Below are 26,139 nucleotides of genomic sequence, written 5' to 3'. Positions count from 1 at the left end.
TTTCATCGTCAATACGAAGGTCCAAGGGACACAGTAAAAATGAAGTGAAGCATCGGAATCTAAAACTGGACTCACAGGAGTTGTTCAAATCATAGAAAGTTAGAGTGTCAGTCCTCTTGTACTTATGTCGGCATTGTGCCTTATGAGTTTAATTCCGATACAATTACTGTGCTTCATCGTCAATAAAAAGGTCCAAGGGATACAGTAAACCTGAAGTGAAGCATCAGAATCTAAAACTGGACTCACATGAGAGCTTCAAATCATAGAAAGTTAGAGTGTCAGTCCTCTTGTATTTAAGTCGGCATTGATCCTTTTGAATTTAATTCCGATGCAATTTCTGTGTTTCATCGTCAATAAGACAGTGCAAGGTATTTGGTAAATCTGAAGTGATGCATCGGAATCTAAAACTGGACTCACCGGAGAGGTTCAAATCATAGCAAGTGAGAGTGTCAGTCCTCTTGTACTTAAGTCGGCATTGTGTCTTTTGTATTAAATTCGGACGCAATTTCTGTGTTTCATTGTCAATAAGAAGGTCCAAGGTATACAGTAAACCTGAAGCAAAGCATCGGAATCTAAAACTGGACTCACAGGAGACGTTCAAATCATAGAAAGTTAGAGTGTCAGTCCTCTTGTACTTAAGTCGTCATTGTGCCATTTGAATTAAATTCGGATGCAATTTCTGTGTTTCATCGTCAGTAAGAAGGTCCAAGGTATACAGTAAACCTTAAGTTACGCATCGGAATCTAAAGCTGGAATCACAGGAGACGTTCAAATCATAGAAAGTTAGAGTGTCAGTCCACTTGTACTTAAGTCGGCATTGTGCCTTTTGTATTATATTCGGATGCAATTTCTGTGTTTCATCGTCAGTAAGAAGGTCCAAGGGATACAGAAAACCTTAAGTGAATCATCGGAATTTAAAACTGGACTCACAGGAGAGGTTCAAATCATTGAAAGTTAGAGTGTCAGTCCTCTTGTACTTAAGTCGGCATTGTGCCTTTTGTATTATATTCGGATGCGATTTCTGTGTTTCATCGTCAATAAGAAGGTCCAAGGGATACAGTAAACCTGATGTGAAGCATCGGAGTCTAAAACTGGACTCACAGGAGAGGTTCAAATCATTGAAAGAGTGTTAGTCCTCTTGTACTTAAGTCGGCATTGTGATTCTGAATTAAGTTCGGATGCAATTACTGTGTTTCATCGTCAATAAGAAGGTCCAAGGGATACAGTAAACCTGAAGTGAAGCATCGAATCTAAAACTGGAGTCACAGGAGAGGTTCAAATCATAGAATGTTAGATTGTCAGTCCTCTTGTACTTAAGTCGGCATTGTGCCTTTTGAATTTAATTCCGACGCAAATTCTGTGCTTCATCGTCAATTATAAGGTCCATGGTATACAGTACACCTAAAGTGAAGCAAAGGAATCTAAAACTGGTTTCACAGGAGGGGTTCAAATCATAGAAAGTTAGAGTGTCAGTCCTCTTGTACTTAATTCGGCATTGTGCCTTTTGTATTAAATTCGGATGCAATTACTATGTTTCATCGTCAGTAACAAGGTCCAAGGGATACTGTAAACCTGAAGTGAAGCATCGGAATCTAAAACTGGTCTCACAGGAGAGGTTCAAATCATAGAAAGTTAGAGTGTCAGTCTTCATGTAGTTAAGTCGGCATTGTGGCTTTTGGAATTTAATTCGATGCAATTTCTCTGTTTCATCGTCAATAATAAGGTCCAAGGTATACAGTAAACCCGAGGTGAAGCATTGGAATCTAAAACTGGACTCACAGGAGAGATTCAAATCATAGAAAGTTAGAGTGTCAGTCCTCTTGTACTTACGTCGGCATTGTGCCTTTTGAATTTAATTCCAATGCAATTTCTGTGTTTCATCGTCAATACGAAGGTCCAAGGGACACAGTAAAAATGAAGTGAAGCATCGGAATCTAAAACTGGACTCACAGGAGTTGTTCAAATCATAGAAAGTTAGAGTGTCAGTCCTCTTGTACTTATGTCGGCATTGTGCCTTATGAGTTTAATTCCGATACAATTACTGTGCTTCATCGTCAATAAAAAGGTCCAAGGGATACAGTAAACCAGAAGTGAAGCATCAGAATCTAAAACTGGACTCACATGAGAGCTTCAAATCATAGAAAGTTAGAGTGTCAGTCCTCTTGTATTTAAGTCGGCATTGATCCTTTTGAATTTAATTCCGATGCAATTTCTGTGTTTCATCGTCAATAAAACAGTGCAAGGTATACGGTAAACCTGATGTGAAGCATCGGAATCTAAAACTGGACTCACAGGAGACGTTCAAATCATAGAAAGTTAGAGTGTCAGTCCTCTTGTACTTAAGTCGGCATTGTGCCTTTTGAATTTAATTCCGATGCTATTTCTGTGCTTCATCGTCAATACGAAAGTCCAAGGGAAACAGAAAACCTGAAGTGAAGCATCGGAATCTAAAACAGGACTCACAGGAGAGGTTCAAATCATAGAAAGTTAGAATGTCAGTCCTCTTGTACTTAAGTCGGCATTGTGCCTTTTGAATCTAATTCGATACAATTTCGGTGTTTCATCGGCAATAAGACGGTCCAAGGTATACAGTAAACCTGAAGGGAAGCATCGGAATCGAAAACTGGACTTACAGGAGTGGATCAAATCATAGAAAGTTAGAGTGTCAGTACTCTTGTACTTAAGTCATCATTGTGCCATTTGAATTAAATTCGGATGCAATTTCTGTGTTTCATCGTCAGTAAGAAGGTCCAAGGGATACAGAAAACCTTAAGTGAAGCATCGGAATCCAAAACTGGACTCACACTAGAGGTTCAAATCATAGAAAGTTAGAGTGTCAGTCCTCTTGTACTTAAGTCGGCATTGTGCCTTTTGTATTATATTCGGATGCAATCTCTGTGTTTCATCGTCAGTAAGAAGGTCCAAGGGATACAGAAAACCTTAAGTGAAGCATCGGAATCCAAAACTGGACTCACAGGAGAGGTTCAAATCATAGAAAGTTAGAGTGTCAGTCCTCTTGTACTTAAGTCGGCATTGTGCCTTTTGTATTATATTCGGATGCAATTTCTGTGTTTCATCGTCAGTAAGAAGGTCCAAGGGATACAGTAAACCTGAAGTGAAGCATCGAATCTAAAACTGGAGTCACAGGAGAGGTTCAAATCATAGAATGTTAGATTGTCAGTCCTCTTGTACTTAAGTCGGCATTGTGCCTTTTGAATTTAATTCCGATGCTATTTCTGTGCTTCATCGTCAATACGAAAGTCCAAGGGAAACAGAAAACCTGAAGTGAAGCATCGGAATCTAAAACAGGACTCACAGGAGAGGTTCAAATCATAGAAAGTTAGAATGTCAGTCCTCTTGTACTTAAGTCGGCATTGTGCCTTTTGAATTTAATTCCGATGTAATTTCTGTGCATCATCGTTAATAAGAAGGTCCAAGGTATACAGTAAACCTGAAGTGAAGCATCGGAATCTAAAACTGGACTCACAGGAGAGGTCCAAATCATAGAATGTTAGAGTGTCGGTCCTTTTGTACTTAAGTCTTCATTGTGAGTTTTGAATTTAATTCCGACGCAGTTTCTGTGCTTCATCGTCAGTAGGAAGGTCTAAGGTATACACTAAACCTGAAGTGAAGCATCGGAATCTAAAACAGGACTCACAGGAGAGGTTCAAATCATAGAAAGTTAGAGTGTCAGTCCTCTTGTACTTACGTCGGCATTGTGCCTTTTGTATTACATTCGGTTGCAATTTCTGTGTTTCTTCGTCAATACGAATGTCCAAGGGATAAAGTAAACCTGAAGTGAAGCATCGGAATCTAAAACTGGACTCACAGGAGAGGTTCAAATCATAGAAAGTTAGAGTGTCAGTCTTCATGTACTTAAGTCGGCATTGTGCCTTTTGAATTTAATTCCAATGCAATTTCTGTGTTTCATCGTCAATACGAAGGTCCAAGGGATACAGTAAACCTGAAGTGAAGCATCGAATCTAAAACTGGAGTCACAGGAGAGGTTCAAATCATAGAAAGTTAGAGTGTCAGTCCTCTTGTACTTACGTCGGCATTGTGCCTTTTGAATTTAATTCCAATGCAATTTCTGTGTTTCATCGTCAATACGAAGGTCCAAGGGATACAGTAAACCTGAAGTGAAGCATCGAATCTAAAACTGGAGTCACAGGAGAGGTTCAAATCATAGAAAGAGTGTTAGTCCTCTTGTACTTAAGTCGGCATTGTGATTCTGAATTAAGTTCGGATGCAATTACTGTGTTTCATCGTCAATAAGAAGGTCCAAGGGATACAGTAAACCTGAAGTGCAGCATCGGAATCTACAACTGGAGTCACAGGAGAGGTTCAAATCATAGAATGTTAGAGTGTCAGTCCTCTTGTACTTAAGTCGGCATTGTGCCTTTTGAATTTAATTCCGACGCAATTTCTGTGTTTCATCGTCAATTAGAGGGTCCAAGGTAAACAGTACACCTAAAGTGAAGCATAGGAATCTAAAACTGGTCTCACAGGAGAGGTTCAAATCATAGAAAATTAGAGTATCAGTCCTCTTGTACTTAATTCGGCATTGTGCCTTTTGTATTAAATTCGGATGCAATTACTATGTTTCATCGTCAGTAAGAAGGTCCAAGGGATACAGTAAACCTGAAGTGAAGCATCGGGATCTAAAACTGGTCTCACCGGAGAGGTTCAAATCATAGAAAGTTAGAGTGTCAGTCTTCAAGTACTTAAGTCGGCATTGTGCCTTATGAGTTTAATTCCGATACAATTACTGTGCGTCATCGTCAATAAAAAGGTCCAAGGGATACAGTAAACCTGAAGTGAAGCATCGGAATCTAAAACTGGACTCACATGAGAGCTTCAAATCATAGAAAGTTAGAGTGTCAGTCCTCTTGTATTTAAGTCGGCATTGATACTTTTGAATTTAATTCCGATGCAATTTCTGTATTTCATCGTCAATAAAACAGTGCAAGGTATACGGTAAACCTGAAGTGAAGCATCGGAATATAAAACTGACCTCACAGGAGAGGTTCAAATCATATAAAGTGAGAGTGTCAGCCTTCTTTTACCTAAGTCAGCATTGTGACTTTTGTATAAAATTCAGATGCAATTTCTGTGTTTCATCGTCAATACGAAGGTCCAAGGGATACAGTAAACTTGAAGTGAAGAATCGGAATCTAAAACTGGACTCACAGGATTGGTTCAAATCATAGAAAGTTAGAGTGTCAGTCCTCTTGTACTTATGTCGGCATTGTGCCTTACGAGTTTAATTCCGATGCAATTACTGTGCTTCATCGTCAATAAAAAGGTCCAAGCGATACAGTAAACCTGAAGTGAAGCATCGGAATCTAAAACAGGACTCACATGAGAGCTTCAAATCATAGAAAGTTAGAGTGTAAGTCCTCTTGTATTTAAGTCGGCATTGATCCTTTTGAATTTAATTCCGATGCAATTTCTGTGTTTCATAGTCAATAAGACAGTGCAAGGTATACGGTAAATCTGAAGTGAAGCATCGGAATCTAAAACTGGACTCACCGGAGAGGTTCAAATCATAGCAAGTGAGAGTGTCAGTCCTCTTGTACTTAAGTCGGCATTGTGTCTTTTGTATTAAATTCGGATGCAATTTCTGTGTTTCATTGACAATAAGAAGGTCCAAGGTATACAGTAAACCTGAAGTGAAGCATTGGAAACTAAAACTGGACTCACAGGAAAGGATCAAATCGTAGAAAGTTAGAGTGTCAGTCCTCTTGTGCTTAAGTTGGCGATGTGCCATTTGAATTTAATTCCGATGCAATTTCTGTGCTTCATCGTCAATAAGGAGGTCCAAGGTATACAGTAAACCTGAAGCAAAGCATCGGAATCTAAAACTGGACTCACAGGAGAGGTTCAAATCATAGAACGTTAGAGTGTCAGTCCTCGTGTACTTAAGTCGGCATTGTGCCTTTTGAATCTAATTCGATGCAATTTCGGTGTTTCATCGGCAATAAGACGGTCCAAGGTATACAGTAAATCTGAAGTGAAGCATCGGAATCGAAAACATTACTTACAGGAGTGGTTCAAATCATAGAAAGTTAGAGTGTCAGTCCGCTTATACTTATGTCAGCATTGTGCCTTTTGAATTAAATTCGGATGCAATTTCTGTGTTTCATCGTCAATAAGGAGGTCCAAGGTATACAGTAAACCTGAAGTGAAGCATCGGAATCTAAAACTGGACTACCAGGAGAGGTTCAAAACATAGAAAGTTAGAGTGTCAGTCCTCTTGTACTTAAGTCGGCATTGTGCCTTTTGTATTAAATTCGGATGCAATTTCTGTGTTTCATCGTCAATAAGAAGGTCCAAGGGATACAGCAAAACTGAAGTGAAGCATCGGAATGTAAAACTGGTCTGACAGGAGATGTTCAAATCATAGAAAGTTAAAGTGTGAGTCCTTTTGTACTTATGTCGGCATTGTGCCTTTTGAATTTAATTCCAATGCAATTTCTGATCTTCATCGTCAATAAGAAGGTCCAAGGTATACAGTAAACCTGAAGTGAAGCATCGGAATCTAAAACTGGACTCACAAGAGCGGTTCAAATCATAGAAAGGTAGTCTGTCAGTCCTCTTGTACTTAAGTCGGCATTGTGCCTTCTGTATTAAATTCGGTGGCAATTCCTGTGTTTCATCGTCAATAAGAAGGTCCAAGGGATACAGTAAACCTGAAGTGAAGCATCGGAATCTAAAACCGGACTTACAGGAGAGGTCCAAATCATAGAAAGTTAGAGTGTTAGTCCTCTTGTACTTATGTCGGCATTGTGCCTTTTGTATTAAATTCGGATGCAATTTCTGTGTGTCTTCGCCAATAAGAACGTCCAATCGATACTGTAAACCTGATGTGAAGCATCGGAATCTAAAACTGGACTCACAGGAGAGGTCCAAATCATAGGAAGTTAGAATGTCAGTCCCCTTGTACTTAAGTCGGCATTGTGCCTTTTGAATTTAATTCCGATGCCATTTCTGTGCTTCATCGTCAATACGAAAGTCCAAGGGAAACAGAAAACCTGAAGTGAAGCATCGGAATCTAAAACAGGACTCACAGGAGAGGTTCAAATCATAGAGAGTTAGAATGTCTGTCCTCTTGTACTTAAGTCGGCATTGTGCCTTTTGAATTTAATTCCGATGTAGTTTCTGTGCATCATCGTTAATAAGAAGGTCCAAGGTATACAGTAAACCTGAAGTGAAGCATCGGAATCTAAAACTGGACTCACAGGAGAGGTCCAAATCATAGAATGTTAGAGTGTCGGTCCTTTTGTACTTAAGTCTTCATTGTGAGTTTTGAATTTAATTCCGACGCAGTTTCTGTGCTTCATCGTCAATAGGAAGGTCCAAGGTATACTGTAAACCTGAAGTGAAGCATCGGAATCTAAAACAGGATTCACAGGAGAGGTTCAAATCATAGAAAGTTAGAGTGTCAGTCCTCTTGTACTTACGTCGGCATTGTGCCTTTTGTATTAAATTTGGTTGCAATTTGTGTGTTTCTTCATCAGTACGAATGTCCAAGGGATACAGTAAACCTGAAGTGAAGCATCGGAATCTAAAACTGGACTCACAGGAGAGGTTCAAATCATAAAAGTTAGAGTGTCAGTCCTCTTGTAGTTAAGTCGGCATTGTGCCTTTTGTATTATATTCGGATGCAATTTCTATGTTTCATCGTCAGTAAGAAGGTCCAAGGGATACAGAAAACCTGAAGTGAAGCATCGGAATTTAAAACTGGACTCACAGGAGAGGTTCAAATCATTGAAAGTTAGAGTGTCAGTCCTCTTGCACTTAAGTCGGCATTGTGCCTTTTGTATTAAATTCGGATGCGATTTCTGGTTTCATCGTCAATAAGAAAGACCAAGGGATACAGTAAACCTGATGTGAAGCATCGGAATCTAAAACTGGACTCACAGGAGAGGTTCAAATCATAGAAAGAGTGTTAATCCTCTTGTACTTAAGTCGGCATTGTGATTCTGAATTAAGTTCGGATGCAATTACTGTGTTTCATCGTCAATAAGAAGGTCCAAGGGATACAGTACACCTGAAGTGAAGCATCGGAATCTAAAACTGGAGTCACCTGATAAGTTCAATTCATAGAATATTAGAGTGTCAGTCCTCCTGTACTTAAGTCGGCATTGTGCCTTTTGAATTTAATTCCGACGCAGTTTCTGTGCTTCAGCGTCAATAAGAAAGTACACCTGAAGTGAAGCATCGGAGTCTAAAACTGGACTCACAGGAGAAGTTGAAATCATAGAAAGTTAGAGGGTCAGTCCTCTTGTACTTAATTCGGCATTGTGCATTTTGTATTAAATTAGGATGCAATTACTATGTTTCATCCTCAATAAGAAGGTCCAAGGTATACAGTAAACCTGAAGTGAAGCATTGGAATCTAATACTGGACTCACAGGAGAGGTTTAAACCATAGAAAGTTAGAGTGTCATTCCTCATGTACTTAAATCGGCATTGTGGCTTTTGTATTAAATTTGGATGCAATTTCTGTGTTTCATCGTCCATAAGATGGTCCAAGGTATGCAGTAAACCTGAAGTGAAGCATCGGAATCTAAAACTGGACTCCTCGGAGAGGTTCAAATCATAGAAAGTTGGAGTGTCATGCCTCTTTTACTTAAGTCGGCATTGTGCCTTTTGTATTTAATTCCGATGCAATTTCTGTAATTCATTGTCAATAAGGATGTCCAAGGTATACAGTAAACCTGAAGTGAAGCATCGTAATCTAAAACTAGACTTTTAGGAGAGGTACAAAACATAGAAAGTAAGAGTGTCAATCCTCTTGTAGTTAAGTCGGCATTGTGACTTTTGAATTTAATTCCGATGCAATTTCTGTGCTTCATCGTCAATAACAAGGTCCAAGGTATCCAGTAAACCTGAAGTGAAGCATCGGAATCAAAAACTGGACTCACAGGAGAGGTTCAATTCATAGAAAGTTGGAGTGTCAGTCCTCTTTTACTTAAGTCGGCATTGTGCCTTTTGTATTTAATTCCGATGCAATTTCTGTAATTGATTGTCAATAAGGAGGTCCAAGGTGTACAGTAAACCTGAGGTGAAGCATTGGAATCTAAAACTGGAATCACAGGAGAGGTTCAGATCATAGAAAGGTAGAGTGTCAGTCCTCTTGTACTTAGGTCAGCATTGTGATTTTGAATTAAGTTCGGATGAAATTTCTGTGTTTCATCGTCAATAAGAAGGTCCAAGGGATACAGTAAACCACAAGTGAAGCATCGGAATCTCAAACTGGACTCACAGGAGACGTTCAAATCATCGAAAGTTAGAGTGTCAGTCCTCTTGTAGTTAAGTCGGCATTGTGCCTTTTGAATTAAATTTGGATGCAATTTCTGTGTTTCATTGTCAATAAGAAGGTCCAAGGGATACAGTAAACCTGAAGTGAAGCATCGGAATCTAAAACTGGACTCACAGGAGATGTTCAAATCATAGAAATTTGGAGCGTCAGTCCTCTTGTACTTAAGTCGGCATTGTGATTTTGAATTAAGTTCGGATGCAATTTCTGTGTTTCATCGTCAATAAGAAGGTCCAATTGATACAGTAAACCTGAAGTGAAGCATCGGAATCTAAGAACTGGACTCACAGGGAGCGTTCAAATAGAAAGTTAGAGTGTCAATCCTCTTGTACTTAAGCAGTCATTGTGCCTTTTGTATTTAATTCCGACGCAATTTCTGTGCTTCATCGTCAATAAGAATGTCCAAGGTATACAGTACACCTGAAGTGATGCATAGGAATCTAAAACTGGAATCACAGGAGAGGTTCAAATCATAGAAAATTAGAGTGACAGTCCTCTTGTAGTTAAGTAGGCATTATGCCTTTTGAATTTAATTCGATGCAATTTCTGTGTTTCATCGCCAATAAGATGGTCCAAGGTATACAGCAAACCTGAAGTGAAGCATTGGAATCTAAAACTGGACTCACAGGAGAGGATCAAATCATAGTAAGTTAGAGTTACAGTCTTCTCCTGCTTAAGTCGGCATTGTGCCTTTTGAATTTAATTCCGACGCAGTTTCTGTGCTTCATCGTCAATAAGAAAGTCCAAGGTATACAGTACACCTGAAGTGAAGCATCGGAGAGGTTGAAATCACAGAAAGTTAGAGGGTCAGTCCTCTTGTACTTAATTCGGCATTGTGCCTTTTGTATCAAATTCGGATGCAATTACTATGTTTCATCGTCAATAAGAAGGTCCAACGTATACAGTAAACCTGAAGTGAAGCATCGGAATCTAATACTGGACTCACAGGAGAGGTTTAAACCATAGAAAGTAAGAGTGACAGTCCTCATGTACTTAAGTCGGCATTGTGCCTTTTGTATTAAATTTGGATGCAATTTCTGTGTTTCATCGTCAATAAGAAGGTCCAAGGTATGCAGTAAACCTGAAGTGAAGCATCGGAATCTGAAACTGGACTCACAGGAGAAGTTCAGACCATAGAAAAATTTAGAGTGTCAGTCCTCTCGTACTTAAGTCGGCATTGTGATTTTGATTTAAGTTCGGATGCAATTTCTGTGTTACATCGTCAATAAGAAGGTCCAAGGTATACAGTAAACCTGAAGTGAAGCATCGGAATCTAAAACTGGACTCCTCGGAGAGGTTCAAATCATAGAAAGTAAGAGTGTCAGTCCTCTTGTACTTAAGTCAGCATTGTGAATTTTGTATTAAATTCGGAAGCAATTACTGTGTTTCATCGTCAATAACAAGGTCCGAGGGATACAGTAAACCTGAAGTGAAGCATCGGAATCTAAAACTGGACTCACAGGAGAGGTTCAGATCATAGATAGTTAGAGTGTCAGTCCTCTTGTACGTAAGTCGGTATTGTGCCTTTTGAATTTAAATCCGATGCAATTTCTGTGCTTCATCGTCAATAAGAAGCTCCAAGGGATACAGTAAACCTGAAGTGAAGCATCGGAATGTAAAACTGAACTCACAGGAGAGGTTCAAATCATAGAAAGTTAGAATGTCAGTCTTCTTGTACTTAAGTCGGCATTGTGCCTTTTGTAATAAATTCGGATGCAATTTCTGTGTTTCATTGTCAATAAGAAGGTCCAAGGGATACAGTAAACCTGAAGTGAAGCATCGGAATCTAAAACTAGACTCACAGGAGATGTTCAAATCATAGAAAGCTGGAGTGTCAGTCCTCTTTTACTTAAATCGGCATTGTGAATTTAGAATCTAATTCCGATGCAATTTCTGTGCTTCGTCGTCAGTAAGAAGGTCCAAGGTATACAGTAAACCTGAAGTGAAGCATCGGAATCTAAAACTGGACTTACAGGAGAGGTTCAAATCATAGAAACTTAGAGTGTCAGTCCTGTTTTACTTAAGTCGGCAATGTGCCTTTTGTATTAAATTCGGATGCAATTTCTGTGTTTCATCGTCAATAAGATGGTCCAAGGCATACAGTAAACCTGAAGTGAAGCATCGGAATCTAAAACTGGACTCACAGGAGAGGTTCTAATCATAGAAAGTTAGAGTGTCAGTCCTCTTGTACTTAATTCGGCATTGTGCCTTTTGTATTAAATTCGGATGCAATTACTATGTTTCATCGTCAATAAGAAGGTCCAAGGTATACAGTAAACCTGAAGTGAAGCATCAGAATCTAAAACTGGTATCACAGAGAGGTTCAAATCATAGAAAGTTAGAGTGTCAGTCTTCATGTACTTAAGTCGGCATTGTGCCTTTTGTATTAAATTCGGATGCAATTTCTGTATTTCATCGTCAATAAGAAGGTCCAAGGGATACAGTAAACCTGAAGTGAAACATCGGATCCTAAAACTGGAATCACAGGAGAGGTTCAGATCATAGAAAGGTAGAGTGTCAGTCCTCTTGTACTTAAGTCGGCATTGCGATTTTGAATTAAGTTCGGATGCAATTTCTGTGTTACATCGTCAATAAGAAGGTCCAAGGGATACAGTAAACCTGAAGTGAAGCATCGGATTCTAAAACTGGACTCACATGAGAGGTTCAAATCATAGGAAGTTAGAGTGTCAGTCCTCCTATACTTAAGTCGGCATTGTGCCTTTTCAATGTAATTCCGATGCAATTTTTGTGCTTCATCGTCAATAAGAAGGGCCAAGGTATACAGAAAAACCTGAAGTGAAGCATCGGAATCTAATACTGGACTCACAGGAGAGGTTCAAATCATAGAAAGTTAGAGTGTCTGTCCTCTTGTACTTAAGTCGGCATTGTGCCTTTTGTATTTAATTCCGATGCAATTTCTGTAATTCATTGTCAATAAGGAGGTCCAATGTATACAGTAAACCTGAAGTGAAGCATCGGAATCTGAAACTGGACTTCTAGGAGAGGTTCAAATCATAGGAAGTAAGAGTGTCAGTCGTCTTGTACTTAAGTCGGCATTGTGACTTTTGAATTTAATTCCGATGCCATTTCTGTGCTTCATCGCCAATAAGAAGGTCCAAGGTATCCAGTAAACCTGAAGTGAAGCATCGAAATCTAAAACGGGACTCACAGGAGAGGTTCAAATCATAGAATGTTAGCGTGTCAGTCCTCTTTTACTTAAGTTGGCATTGTGCATTTTAAATTTAATTCCGATTCAGTTTCTGTGCTTCATCGTCAATAAGATGGTCCAAGGTATACAGAATACCTCAAGTGAAGCATCGGAATCTAAAACTGAACTCACAGGAGAGGATTAAACCATAGAAAGTTAGAGTGTCTGTCCTCATGTACTTAAGTCGGTATTGTGCCTTTTCTATTAAATTTGGATGCAATTTCTGTGTTTCATCGTCAATAAGAAGGTCCAAGATAAACAGTAAACCTGAAGTGAAGCAAAGGAATCTAAAACTGGACTCACAGGAGAGGTTTAAACCATAGAAAGTTAGAGTGTCAGTCCTCATGTACTTAAGTCGGCATTGTGCCTTTTGTATTAAATTTGGATGCAATTTCTGTGTTTCATTGTCAATAAGAAGGTCCAAGGGATACAGTAAACCTGAAGTGAAGCATCGGAATCTAAAACTGGACTCCTAAGAGAGGTAAAAATCATAGAAAGTAAGAGTGTCAGTCGTCTTGTACATAAGTCGGCATTGTGAATTGTGTATTAAATTCGGATGCAATTACTGTGTTTCATCGTCAATAAGAAGGTCCTAGGGATACACTAAACCTGAAGTGAAGCATCGGAATCTAAAACTGGACTCACAGGAGAGGATCAAATCATAGAAAGTTAGAGTGTCAGTCCTCTTGTACTTAAGTCGATATTGTGCCTTTTGAATTTAATTCCGATGCAATTTCTGTGCTTCATCGTCAATAAGAAGGTCCAAGGTATACAGTAAACCTGAAGTGAAGCATCGGAATCTAAAACTGGACTCACAGGAGACGTTCAAATCATAGAAGTCCAGTTTTAGATTCCGACGCTTCACTTAAGGTTTACTGTATCCCTTGGACCTTCTTATTGACGATGAAACACAGAAATTGCATCCGAATTTAATACAAAAGGCACAATACCGACTTAAGTACAAGAGGAGTGGCAGTCTAACTTTCTATGATATGAATCTCTCCTGTGAGTGCAGTTTTAGATTCCGATGTTTCCCTTCAGGTTTACTGTATCCCTTGGACCTTCTTATTGACGATGAAACACAGAAATTGCATCAGAATTAAATTCAAAAGGCACAGTGCCTCTTGTACTTAAATCGGCATTGTGCCTTTTGTATTTAATTCCGATGCAATTTCTGTGTTTCATCGTCAATAAGGAGGTCCAAGGTATACAGTAAACCTGAAGTGAAGCATCGGAATCTATAACTCTACTGCTAGGAGAGATTCAAATCATAGAAAGTAAGAGTGTCAGTCCTCTTGTACTTAAGTCGGCATTGTGAATTTTGTATTAAATTCGGATGCATTTACTGTGTTTCATCGTCAATAAGAAGGTCCAAGGGATACAGCAAACCTGAAGTGAAGCATCGGAATCTAAAACTGAGCTCACTGGAGAGGTTCAAATCATAGAAAGTAAGAATGTCAGTCCTCTTGTACTTAAGTCGGCATTGTGCATCTTGTATTAAATTCGGATGCAAATTCTTTGTTTCATTGTCAATAAGAAGGTCCCAGGGATACAGTAAACCTGAAGTGATGCATCGGAATCTAAAACTGGACTCACAGGAGATGTTCAAATCATAGAAAATTGTAGTGTCAGTCCTCTTTTACTTAAGTCGGCATTGTGCCTTTGGAATCTAATTCCGAAGCAATTTCTGTGCTTCATCGTCAATAAGAAGATCCAAGGTATACAGTAAACTTGAAGTGAAGCATCGGAATCTAAAACTGGACTCAAAGGAGACGTTCAAATCATAGAAGTCCAGTTTTAGATTCCGATGCTTCACTTAAGGTTTACTGTATCCCTTGGACCTTCTTATTGACGATGAAACACAGAAATTGCATCCGAATTTAATACAAAAGGCACAATACCGACTTAAGTACAAGAGGAGTGACACTCTAACTTTCTATGATATGAATCTCTTCTGTGAGTGCAGTTTTAGATTCCGATGCTTCCCTTCAGGTTTACTGTATTCCTTGGACCTTCTTATTGACGATGAAACACAGAAATTGCATCAGAATTAAATTGAAAAGGCACAATGCCTCTTGTACTTAAATCGGCATTGTGCCTTTTGTATTTTATTCCAATGCAATTTCTGTGTTTCATCGTCAATAAGGAGGTCCAAGGTATACAGTAAACCTGAAGTGAAGCATCGGAATCTATAACTGGACTGCTAGGAGAGATTCAAAACATAGAAAGTAAGAGTGTCAGTCCTCTTGTACTTAAGTCGGCATTGTGAATTTTGTATTAAATTCGGATGCAATTTCTGTGTTTCATTGTCAATAAGAAGGTCCAAGGGATACAGTAAACCTGAAGTGAGGCATCGGAATCTAAAACTGGACTCACAGGAGATGTTCAAATCATACAAAATTGTAGTGTCAGTCCTCTTTTACTTAAGTCGGCATTGTGCCTTTGGAATCTAATTCCGAAGCAATTTCTGTGCTTCATCGTCAATAAGAAGATCCAAGGTATACAGTAAACCTGAAGTGAAGCATCGGAATCTAAACCTGGACTCACAGTGGAGGTTCAAATCATAGAAAGTTAGAGTGTCAGTCCTGTGTTACTTAAGTCGGCATTGTGCCTCGTGTATTAAATTCGGATGCAATTACTATGTTTCATCGTCATTAAGAAGGTCCTAGGGATACAGTAAACCTGAACTGAAGCATCGGAATCTAAAACTGGACTCACAGGAGAGCATCAAATCATAGAAAGTTAGAGTGTCAGTCCTCTTGTACTTAAGTCGATATTGTGCCTTTTGAATTTAATTCCGATGCAATTTCTGTGCTTCATCGTCAATAAGAAGGTCCAAGGTATACAGTAAACCTGAAGTGAAGCATCGGAATCTAAAACTGGACTCACAGGAGACGTTCAAATCATAGAAGTCCAGTTTTAGATTCCGATGCTTCACTTAAGGTTTACTGTATCCCTTGGACCTTCTTATTGACGATGAAACACAGAAATTGCATCCGAATTTAATACAAAAGGCACAATACCGACTTAAGTACAAGAGGAGTGACACTCTAACTTTCTATGATATGAATCTCTCCTGTGAGTGCAGTTTTAGATTCCGATGCTTCCCTTCAGGTTTACTGTATCCCTTGGACCTTCTTATTGACGATGAAACACAGAAATTGCATCAGAATTAAATTCAAAAGGCACAATGCCTCTTGTACTTAAATCGGCATTGTGCCTTTTGTATTTAATTCCGATGCAATTTCTGTCTTTCATCGTCAATAAGGAGGTCCAAGGTATACAGTAAACCTGAAGTGAAGCATCGGAATCTATAACTGGACTGCTAGGAGAGGTTCAAATCATAGAAAGTTAGAATGCCAGTCCTCTTGTACTTAAGTCGGCAATGTGCCTCTTGTATTAAATTCGGATGCAATTTCTGTGTTTCATTGTCAATAAGAAGGTCCAAGGGATACAGTAAACCTGAAGTGAGGCATCGGAATCTAAAACTGGACTCACAGGAGATGTTCAAATCATAGAAAATTGTAGTGTCAGTCCTCTTTTACTTAAGTCGGCATTGTGCCTTTGGAACCTAATTCCGAAGCAATTTCTGTGCTTCATCGTCAATAAGAAGATCCAAGGTATACAGTAAACCTGAAGTGAAGCATCGGAATCTAAACCTGGACTCACAGTGGAGGTTCAAATCATAGAAAGTTAGAGTGTCAGTCCTGTTTTACTTAAGTCGTCATTGTGCCTTTTGTATTAGATTCGGATGCAATTACTGTGTTTCATCGTCAATAAGAAGGACCAAAGTATACAGTAAACCTGAAGTGAAGCATCGGAATCTAAAACTGAACTCACAGGAGAGGTTTAAACCATAGAAAGTTAGAGTGTCAGTCCTCATGTACTTAAGTGGGCATTGTGCCTTTTGCATTAAATTTGGATGCAATTTCTGTGTTTCATTGTCAATAAGAAGGTCCAAGGGATACAGTAAACCTGAAGTGAAGCATCGGAATCTAAAACTGGACTCACAGGAGATGTTCAAATCATAGAAAATTGGAGTGTCAGTCCTGTTTTACTTAAGTCGGCATTGTGCCTTTAGAATCTAATTCCAATGCAATTTCTGTGCTTCATCGTCAATAAGAAGGTCCAAGGTACACAATAATCCTGAAGTAAAGCATCGGAATCTAAAACTGGACTCACAGGGGAGGTTCAAATCATAGAAAGTTAGAATGTCAGTCCTCTTGTACTTAAGTCGGCATTGTGCCTAAACCCCAAGTGAGGCATCGGAATCTAAAACTGGACTCACAGGAGATGTTCAAATCATAGAAAGTTGTAGTGTCAGTCCTCTTTTACTTAAGTCGGCATTGTGCCTTTGGAATCTAATTCCGAAGCAATTTCTGTGCTTCATCGTCAATAAGAAGATCCAAGGTATACAGTAAACCTGAAGTGTAGCATCGGAATCTAAACCTGGACTCACAGGAGAGGTTCAAATCATAGAAAGTTAGAGTGTCAGTCCTGTTTTACTTAAATCAGCATTGTGCCTTTTGTATTAAATTCGCATGCAATTACTGTGTTTCATCGTCAATAAGAAGGTTCAAGGTATACAGTAAACCTGAAGTGAAGCATCGGAATCTAAAACTGAACTCACAGGAGAGGTTTAAATCATAGAAAATTAGAGTGTCTGTCCTCATGTACTTAAGTCGGCATTGTGATTTTGAATTAAGTTCGGATGCAATTTCTGTGTTTCATCGTATATAAGAAGGTCCAAGGGATACAGTAAACCTTAAGTGCAGCATCGCAATCTAAAACTGGACTCACAGGAGAGGTTCAAATCATAGAAAGTAAGAGTGTCAATCCTCTTGTAGTTAAGTCGGCATTGTGACTTTTGAATTTAATTCCGATGCAATTTCTGTGCTTCATCGTCAATAACAAGGTCCAAGGTATCCAGTAAACCTGAAGTGAAGCATCGGAATCAAAAACTGGACTCACAGGAGAGGTTCAAATCATAGAAAGTTGGAGTGTCAGTCCTCTTTTACTTAAGTCGGCATTGTGCATTTTAAATTTAATTCCGAAGCAGCTTCTGTGCTTCATCGTCAATAAGAAGGTCCAAGGTATACAGTAAACCTGAAGTGAAACATCGGTATCTAAAACTTGACTCAGAGGAGAGGTTTAAATCATAGAAAGGTAGAGTGTCAGTCCTCTTGTACTTAAATCGGCATTGTGCCTTTTGTATTAAATTCGGATGCAATTTCTGTGTTTCATCGTCAATAAGGAGGTCCAAGATATACATTAAACCTGAAGTGAAGCATCCAAATCTAAAACTAAACTCCTAGGAGAGGTTCAAATCATAGAAAATAAGAGTGTCAGTCCTCTTGTACTTAAGTCGGCATTGTGACTTTTGAATTTAATTCCGATGCAATTTCTGTGCTTCATCGTCAATAAGAATGTCCAAGGTATACACTAAACCTGAAGTGAAGCATCGGAATCTAAAACTGGACTCTCAGGAGAGGTTCAAATCATAGGAAATTAGAGTGACAGTCCTCTTGTAGTTAAGTCGGCATTATGCCTTTTGAATTTAATTCGATGCAATTTCTGTGTTTCATCGCCAATAAGAAGGTCCAAGGTATACAGCAAACCTGAAGTGAAGCATTGGAATCTAAAACTGGACTCACAGGAGAGGATCAAATCATAGTAAGTTAGAGTGTCAGTCCTCTTGTAAGTAAGTCGGCATTGTGCCTTTTGAATTTAATTCCGACGCAGTTTCTGTGCTTCATCGTCAATAAGAAAGTCCAAGGTATACAGTACACCTGAAGTTAAGCATCGGAGAGGTTGAAATCATAGAAAGTTAGAGGGTCAGTCCTCTTGTACTTAATTCGGCATTGTGCCTTTTGTATTAAATTCAGATGCAATTACTATGCTTCATCGTCAATAAGAAGGTCCAAGGTATACAGTAAACCGAAGTGAAGCATCGGAATCTAAAACTGGACTCACAGGAGAGATTTAAACCATAGAAAGTTAGAGTGTCAGTCCTCATGTACTTAAGTCGGCATTGTGCCTTTTGTATTAAATTTGGATGCAATTTCTGTGTTTCATCGTCAATAAGAAGGTCCAAGGTATGCAGTAAACCTGAAGTGAAGCATCGGAATCTAAAACTGGACTCACAGGAGAAGTTCAGATCATAGAAAAATTTAGAGTGTCAGTCCTCTCGTACTTAAATCGGCATTGTGACTTTGAATTAAATTCGGATGTAATTTCTGTATTTCATCGTCAATAAGAAGGTCCAAGGTATACAGTAAACCTGAAGAGAAGCATCGGAATCTAAAACTGGACTCACAGGAGATGTTCAAATCATAGAGAGCTGGAGTGTCAGTCCTCTTTTACTTAAATCGGCATTGTGAATTTAGAATCTAATTCCGATGCTATTTCTGTGCTTCGTCGTCAATAAGAAGGTCCAAGGTATACAGTAAACCTGAAGGGAAGCATCGGAATCTAAAACTGGACTCACAGGAGAGGTTCAAATCATAGAAAGTTAGAGTGTCAGTCCTCTTTAACTTAAGTCGGCATTGTGCCTTTTGTATTAAATTTGGATGAAATTTCTGTGTTTCATCGTCAATAAGGAGGTCCAAGGTATACAGTAAACCTGAAGTGAAGCATCGGAATCTAAAACTGGACTCCTAGGAGAGGTTCAAATCATAGAAAGTAAGAGTGTTAGTCCTCTTGTACTTAATTCGCCATTGTACCTTTTGTATTAAATTCGGATGCAATTAGTATGTTTCATCGTCAATAAGAAGGTCCAAGGTATACAGTAAACCTGAAGTGAAGCAACGGAATCTAAAACTGGACTCACAGGAGAGGTTTAAAACATAGAAAGTTAGAGTGTCAGTCCTCATGTACTTAAGTAGGTATTGTGCCTTTTGTGTTAAATTTCGATGCAATTTCAGTGTTTCATCGTCAATAAGAAGGTCCAAGGTATACAGTAAACCTGAAGTGAAGCATCGGAATCTAAAACTGGACTCACAGGAGAGCTTTAAACCATAGAAATTTAGAGTGTCAGTCCTCATGTACTTAAGTCGGCATTGTGCCTTTTATATTAAATTTGGATGCAATTTCTGTGTTTTATTGTCAATAAGAAGGTCCAAGGGATACATTAAACCTGAAGTGATGCATCGGAATCTAAAACTGGACGTACAGGAGATGTTTAATTCATAGAAAGTTGGAGTGTCAGTCCTGTTTTACTTAAGCCGGCATTGTGCCTTCAGAATCTAATTCCGATGCAATTTCTGTGCTTCATCGTCAATAAGAAGGTCCAAGGTACACAATAAACCTGAAGTGAAGCATCGGAATCTAAAACTGGACTCACAGCTGAGGTTCAAATCATAGAAAGTTAGAGTGTCAGTCCTGTTTTACGTAAGTCGGCATTGTGCCTTTTGTATTAAATTCGGATGCAATTTCTGTGTTTCTTCGTCAATAAGATGGTCCAAGGCATACAGTATACCTGAAGTGAAGCATCGGAATCTAAAACTGGACTCAAAGGAGAGGTTCATATAATAGAAAGTTAGAGTGTCAGTCCTCTTGTACTTAAGTCGGCATTTTGCGTTTTGTATTAAATTCGGATGCAATTTCTGTCTTTCATCCTCAATAAGAAGGTCCAAGGGATACAGTATACCTGATGTGAAGCATCGGAATCTAAAACTGGACTCCTAGGAGAGGTTCAAATCATAGAAAGTAAGAGTGTCAGTCGTCTTGTACATAAGTCGGCATTGTGAATTGTGTGTTAAATTCGGAAGCAATTACTGTGTTTCATCGTCAATAAGAAGGTCCAAGGGATACAGTAAAAGTGAAGTGAAGCATCGGAATCTAAAACTGGACTCACAGGATAGGTTCAAATCATATAAAGTTAGAGTGTTAGTCCTCTTGTACTTAAGTCGGCATTGTGCCTTTTGAATTTAATTCCGACGCAATCTCTGTGCTTCATCGTCAATAAGAATTTCCACAGTATACAGTACACCTGAAGTGAAGCATAGGAATCTAAAACTGGACTCACAGGAGAAGTTCAGATCATATAAAAATTTAGAGTGTGAGTGCTCTAGTACTTAAGTCGGCATTGTGATTTTGAATTAAGTTCGGATGCATTTTCTGTGTTTCATCGTCAATAAGAAGGTCCTAGGGATACAGTAAACCTGAAGTGAAGCATCGGAATCTAAAACTGGACTCACAGGAGAGGATCAAATCATAGAAAGTTAGAGTGTCAATCCTCTTGTACTTAACTCGATATTGTGCCTTTTGAATTTAATTCCGATGCAATTTCTGTGCTTCATCGTCAATAAGAAGGTCCAAGGTATACAGTAAACCTCAAGTGAAGCATCAGAATCTAAAACTGGACTCACAGGAGACGTTCAAATCATAGAAGTCCAGTTTTTGATTCCGATGCTTCACTTAAGGTTTACTGTATCCCTTGGACCTGCTTATTGTCGATGAAACACAGAAATTGCATCCGAATTTAATACAAAAGGCACAATACCGACTTAAGTACAAGAGGAGTGTCACTCTAACTTTCTATGATTTGAATCTCTCCTGTGAGTACAGTTTTAGATTCCGATGCTTCACTTCAGGTTTACTGTATACCTTGGACCTTCTTATTGACGATGAAACAAAGAAATTGCATCGGAATTAAATTCAAAAGGCACAATGCCTCTTGTACTTAAATCGGCATTGTGCCTTTTGTATTTAATTCCGATGCAATTTCTGTGTTTCATCGTCAATAAGGAGGTCCAAGGTATACAGTAAACCTGAAGTGAAGCTTCGGAATCTATAACTGGACTGCTAGGAGAGATTCTAATCATAGAAAGTAAGAGTGTCAGTCCTCTTGTACTTAAGTCGGCATTGTGAATTTTGTATTAAATTCGGATGCAATTACTCTGTTTCATCGTCAATAAGAAGGTCCAAGGGATACAGTAAACCTGAAGTGAAGCATCGGAATCTAAAACTGAGCTCACAGGAGAGGTTCAAATCATAGAAATTTAGAATGTCAGTCCTCTTGTACTTAAGTCGGCATTGTGCCTCTTGTATTAAATTCGGATGCAATTTCCGTGTTTCATTGTCAATAAGAAGGTCCAAGGGATACATTAAACCTGAAGTGAAGCATCGGAATCTAAAACTGGACGCACAGGAGATGTTTAAATTATAGAAAGTTGGAGTGTCAGTCCTGTTTTACTTAAGCCGGCATTGTGCCTTTAGAATCTAATTCCGATGCAATTTCTGTGCTTCATCGTCAATAAGAATGTCCACAGTATACAGTACACCTGAAGTGAAGCATAGGAATCTAAAACTGGACTCACAGGAGAAGTACAGAGCATAGAAAAATTTAGAGTGTCAGTTCTCTAGTACTTAAGTCGGCATTGTGATTTTGAATTAAGTTCGGATGCATTTTCTGTGTTTCATCGTCAATAAGAAGGTCCTAGGGATACAGTAAACCTGAAGTGAAGCATCGGAATCTAAAACTGGACTCACAGGAGAGGATCACATCATAGAAAGTTAGAGTGTTAGTCCTCTTGTACTTAAGTCGATATTGTGCCTTTTGAATTTAATTCCGATGCAATTTCTGTGCATCATCGTTAATAAGAAGGTCCAAGGTATACAGTAAACCTGAAGTGAAGCATCGGAATCTAAAACTGGACTCACAGGAGACGTTCAAATCATAGAAGTCCAGTTTTAGATTCCGATGCTTCACTTAAGGTTTACTGTATCCCTTGGACCTTCTTATTGACGATGAAACATAGAAATTGCATCCGAATTTAATACAAAAGGCACAATACCGACTTAAGTACAAGAGGAGTGACACTCTAACTTTCTATGATTTGAATCTCTCCTGTGAGTACAGTTTTAGATTCCGATGCTTCACTTCAGGTTTACTGTATATCTCGGACCTTCTTATTGACGATGAAACACAGAAAATGCATCGGAAATAAATTCAAAAGGCACAATGCCTCTTGTACTTAAATCGGCATTGTGCCTTTTGTATTTAATTCCGATGCAATTTCTGTGATTCATCGTCAATAAGGAGGTCCAAGGTATACAGTAAACCTGAAGTGAAGCATTGTAATCTATAACTGGACTGCTAGGAGAGATTCTAATCATAGAAAGTAAGAGTGTGAGTCCTCTTGTACTTAAGTCGGCATTGCGATTTTGAATTAAGTTCGGATGCAATTTCTGTGTTTCATCGTAAATAAGAAGGTCCAAGGGATACAGTAAACCTAAAGTGAAGCATCGGAATCTAAAACTGAACTCACAGGAGAGGTTCAGATCATAGAAAGTTAGAGTGTCAGTCCTCTTGTACTTAAGTCGGCATTGTGCCTTTTGGATTTAATTCCGACGCAATTTCTGGGCTTCATCGTCAATAAGAAGGGCCAAGGTATACAGTAAACCTGGAGTGAAGCATCAGAATCTAAAACTGGACTCACAGGAGAGGTTCAAATCATAGAAAGTTAGAATGTCAGTCCTCTAGTACTTAAGTCGGCATTGTGCCTTTTGTATTAAATTCGTATGCAATTTCTGTGTTTCATTGTCAATAAGAAGGTCCAAGGGATACAGTAAACCTGAAGTGAAGCATCGGAATCTAAAACTGGACTGACAGGAGATGTTCAAATCATAGAAAGTTGGAGTGTCAGTCCTCTTTTACTTAAGTCGGCTTGTGCCTTTTGAATCTAATTCCGATGCAATTTCTGTGCTTCATCGTCAATAAGAAGGTCCAAGTTATACAGTAAACCTGAAGTGAAGCATCGGAATCTAAAACTGGACTCACAGGAGAGGTTCAAATCATAGAAAGTTAGAGTGTCAGTCCTGTTTTACTTAAGTCGGCATTGTGCCTTTTGTATTAAATTCGGATGCAATTTATGTGTTTCATCGTCAATAAGATGGTCCAAGGCATACAGTAAACCTTATGTGAAGCATCGGAATCTAGAACTGGACTCACAGGAGAGGTTCAAATAATAGTAAGTCAGAGTGCCAGTCCTCTTGTACTTAAGTCGATATTGTGCCTTTTGAATTTAATTACGATGCAATGTCTGTCTTTCATCGTCAATAAGAAGGTCCAAGCGATACAGTATACCTGAAGTAAAGGATTGCAATCTAAAACTGGACTTCTAGGAGAGGTTGAAATCATAGAAAGTTAGAGTGTCAGTCCTCTTGTACTTAAGTCGGCATTGTGCCTTTTCAATTTAATTCCGACGCAATTTCTGTGCTTCATTGTCAATAAAAGGGTCCAAGGGATACACTAAACCAGAAGTGAAGCATCGGAATCTAAAACTGGACTCACAGGAGAGGTTTAAACCATAGAAAGTTAGAGTGTCAGTCCTCATGTACTTAAGTCGGCATTGTGCCTTTTGTATTAAATTTGGATGCAATTTCTGTGTTTCATTGTCAATAAGAAGGTCCAAAGGATACAGTAAACCTGAAGTGAAGCATCGGAATCTAAAACTGGAATCACAGGAGAAGTTCAAATCATAGAAAGTTGGAGTGTCAGCCCTGTTTTACTTAAGTCGGCATTGTGCCTTTAGATTCTAGTTCCGATGCAATTTCTGTGCATCATCGTCAACAAGAAGGTCCTAGGTATACAATAAACCTGAAGTGAAGCATCGGAATCTAAAACTGGACTCACAGGGGAGGTTCAAATCATAGAAAGTTAGAGTGTCAGTCCTGTTTTACGCTATTCGGCATTGTGCCTTTTGTATTAAATTCGGATGCAATTTCTGTGTTTCTTCGTCAATAAGATGGTCCAAGGCATACAGTAAACCTGAAGTGAAGCATCGGAATGTAAAACTGGACTCACAGGAGAGGTTCAAATAATAGAAAGTTAGAGTGTCAGTCCTCTTGTACTTAAGTCGGCATTGTGCGTTTTGTATTAAATTCGGATGCAATTTCTGTCTTTCATCGTCTGTAAGAAGGTCCAAGGGATACAGTAAACCTGAAGTGAAGCATCGGAATCTAAAACTGGACTCCTAGGAGTGGTTCAAATCATAGAAAGTAAGAGTGTCAGTCGTCTTGTACATAAGTCGGCATTGTGAATTGTGTATTGAATTCGGATGCAATTACTGTGTTTCATCGTCAATAAGAAGGTCCAAGGGATTCAGTAAAAGTGAAGTGAAGCATCGGAATCTAAAACAGGACTCACAGGATAGGTTCAAATCATAAAAAGTTAGAGTGTCAGTCCTCTTGTACATAAGTCGGCATTGTGCCTTTTGAATTTAATTCCGACGCAATCTCTTTCCTTCATCGTCAATAAGAATGTCCACGGTATACAGTACACCTGAAGTGAAGCATAGGAATCTAAAACTAGACTCACAGGAGAAGTTCAGATCATAGAAAATTAGAGTGTCAGTCCTCTTGTACTTAAATCGGCATTGTGCCAATTGTATATAATTCCGATGCAATTTCTGTGTTTCATCGTCAATAAGGAGGTCCAAGGTATACAGTAAACCTGAAGTGAAGCATCGGAATCTAAAACTGGACTGCTAGGAGAGATTCAAATCATAGAAATTAGAGTGTCAGTCCTCTTGTACTTAAGTCGGCATTGTGAATTTTGAATTAAGTTCGGATGCATTTTCTGTGATTCATCGTAAATAAGAAGGTCCAAGGGATACAGTAAACCTGAAGTGAAGCATCGGAATCTAAAACTGGACTCACAGGCGATGTTCAAATCATAGAAAGTTGGAGTGTCAGTCCTCTATTACTTAAGTCGGCATTGTGCCTTTTGAATCTAGTTCCGATGCAATTTCTGTGCTTCATCGTCAATAAGAAGGTCGAGGGTATACAGTAAACCTGAAGTGAAGCATCGGAATCTAAAACTGAGCTCACAGGAGAGGTTCAAATCATAGAAAGTTAGAATGACAGTCCTCTTGTACTTAAGTCGGCATTGTGCCTCTTGTATTAAATTCGGATGCAATTTCTGTGTTTCATTGTCAATAAGAAGGTCCCAGGGATACAGTAAACCTGAAGTGAGGCATCGGAATCTAAAACTGGACTCACAGGAGATGTTCAAATCATAGAAAGTTGTAGTGTCAGTCCTCTTTTACTTAAGTCGGCATTGTGCCTTTGGAATCTAATTCCGAAGCAATTTCTGTGCTTCATCGTCAATAAGAAGATCCAAGGTATACAGTAAACCTGAAGTGAAGCATCGGAATCTAAACCTGGATTCACAGGTTCAAATCCTAGAAAGTTAGAGTGTCAGTCCTGTTTTACTTAAGTCGGCATTGTGCCTTTTGTATTAAATTCGGATGCAATTACTGTGTTTCATCGTCAATAAGAAGGTCCAAGGTATACAGTAAACCTGAAGTGAAGCATCGGAATCTAAAACTGATCTCACAGGAGAGGTTTAAATCATAGAAAGTTAGAGTGTCTGTCCTCATGTACTTAAGTCGGCATTGTGCCTTTCGTATTAAAATTGGATGCAATTTCTGTTTTTCATCGTCAATAAGAAGGTCCAAGGTATGCAGTAAACCTGAAGTGAAGCATCGGAATCTAAAACTGGACTCACAGGAGAAGTTCAGATCATAAAAAAATTTAGAGTGTCAGTCCTCTCGTACTTAAGTCGGCATTGTGATTTTGAATTAAGTTCGGATGCAATTTC

This window comes from Schistocerca serialis, unplaced genomic scaffold, assembly GCF_023864345.2.
Source record: "Schistocerca serialis cubense isolate TAMUIC-IGC-003099 unplaced genomic scaffold, iqSchSeri2.2 HiC_scaffold_1417, whole genome shotgun sequence".
NCBI lineage: Eukaryota > Metazoa > Arthropoda > Insecta > Orthoptera > Acrididae > Schistocerca > Schistocerca serialis.
The sequence above is the reverse complement of the archived record's forward strand: the minus strand, read 5'-3'. Positions refer to the sequence as shown.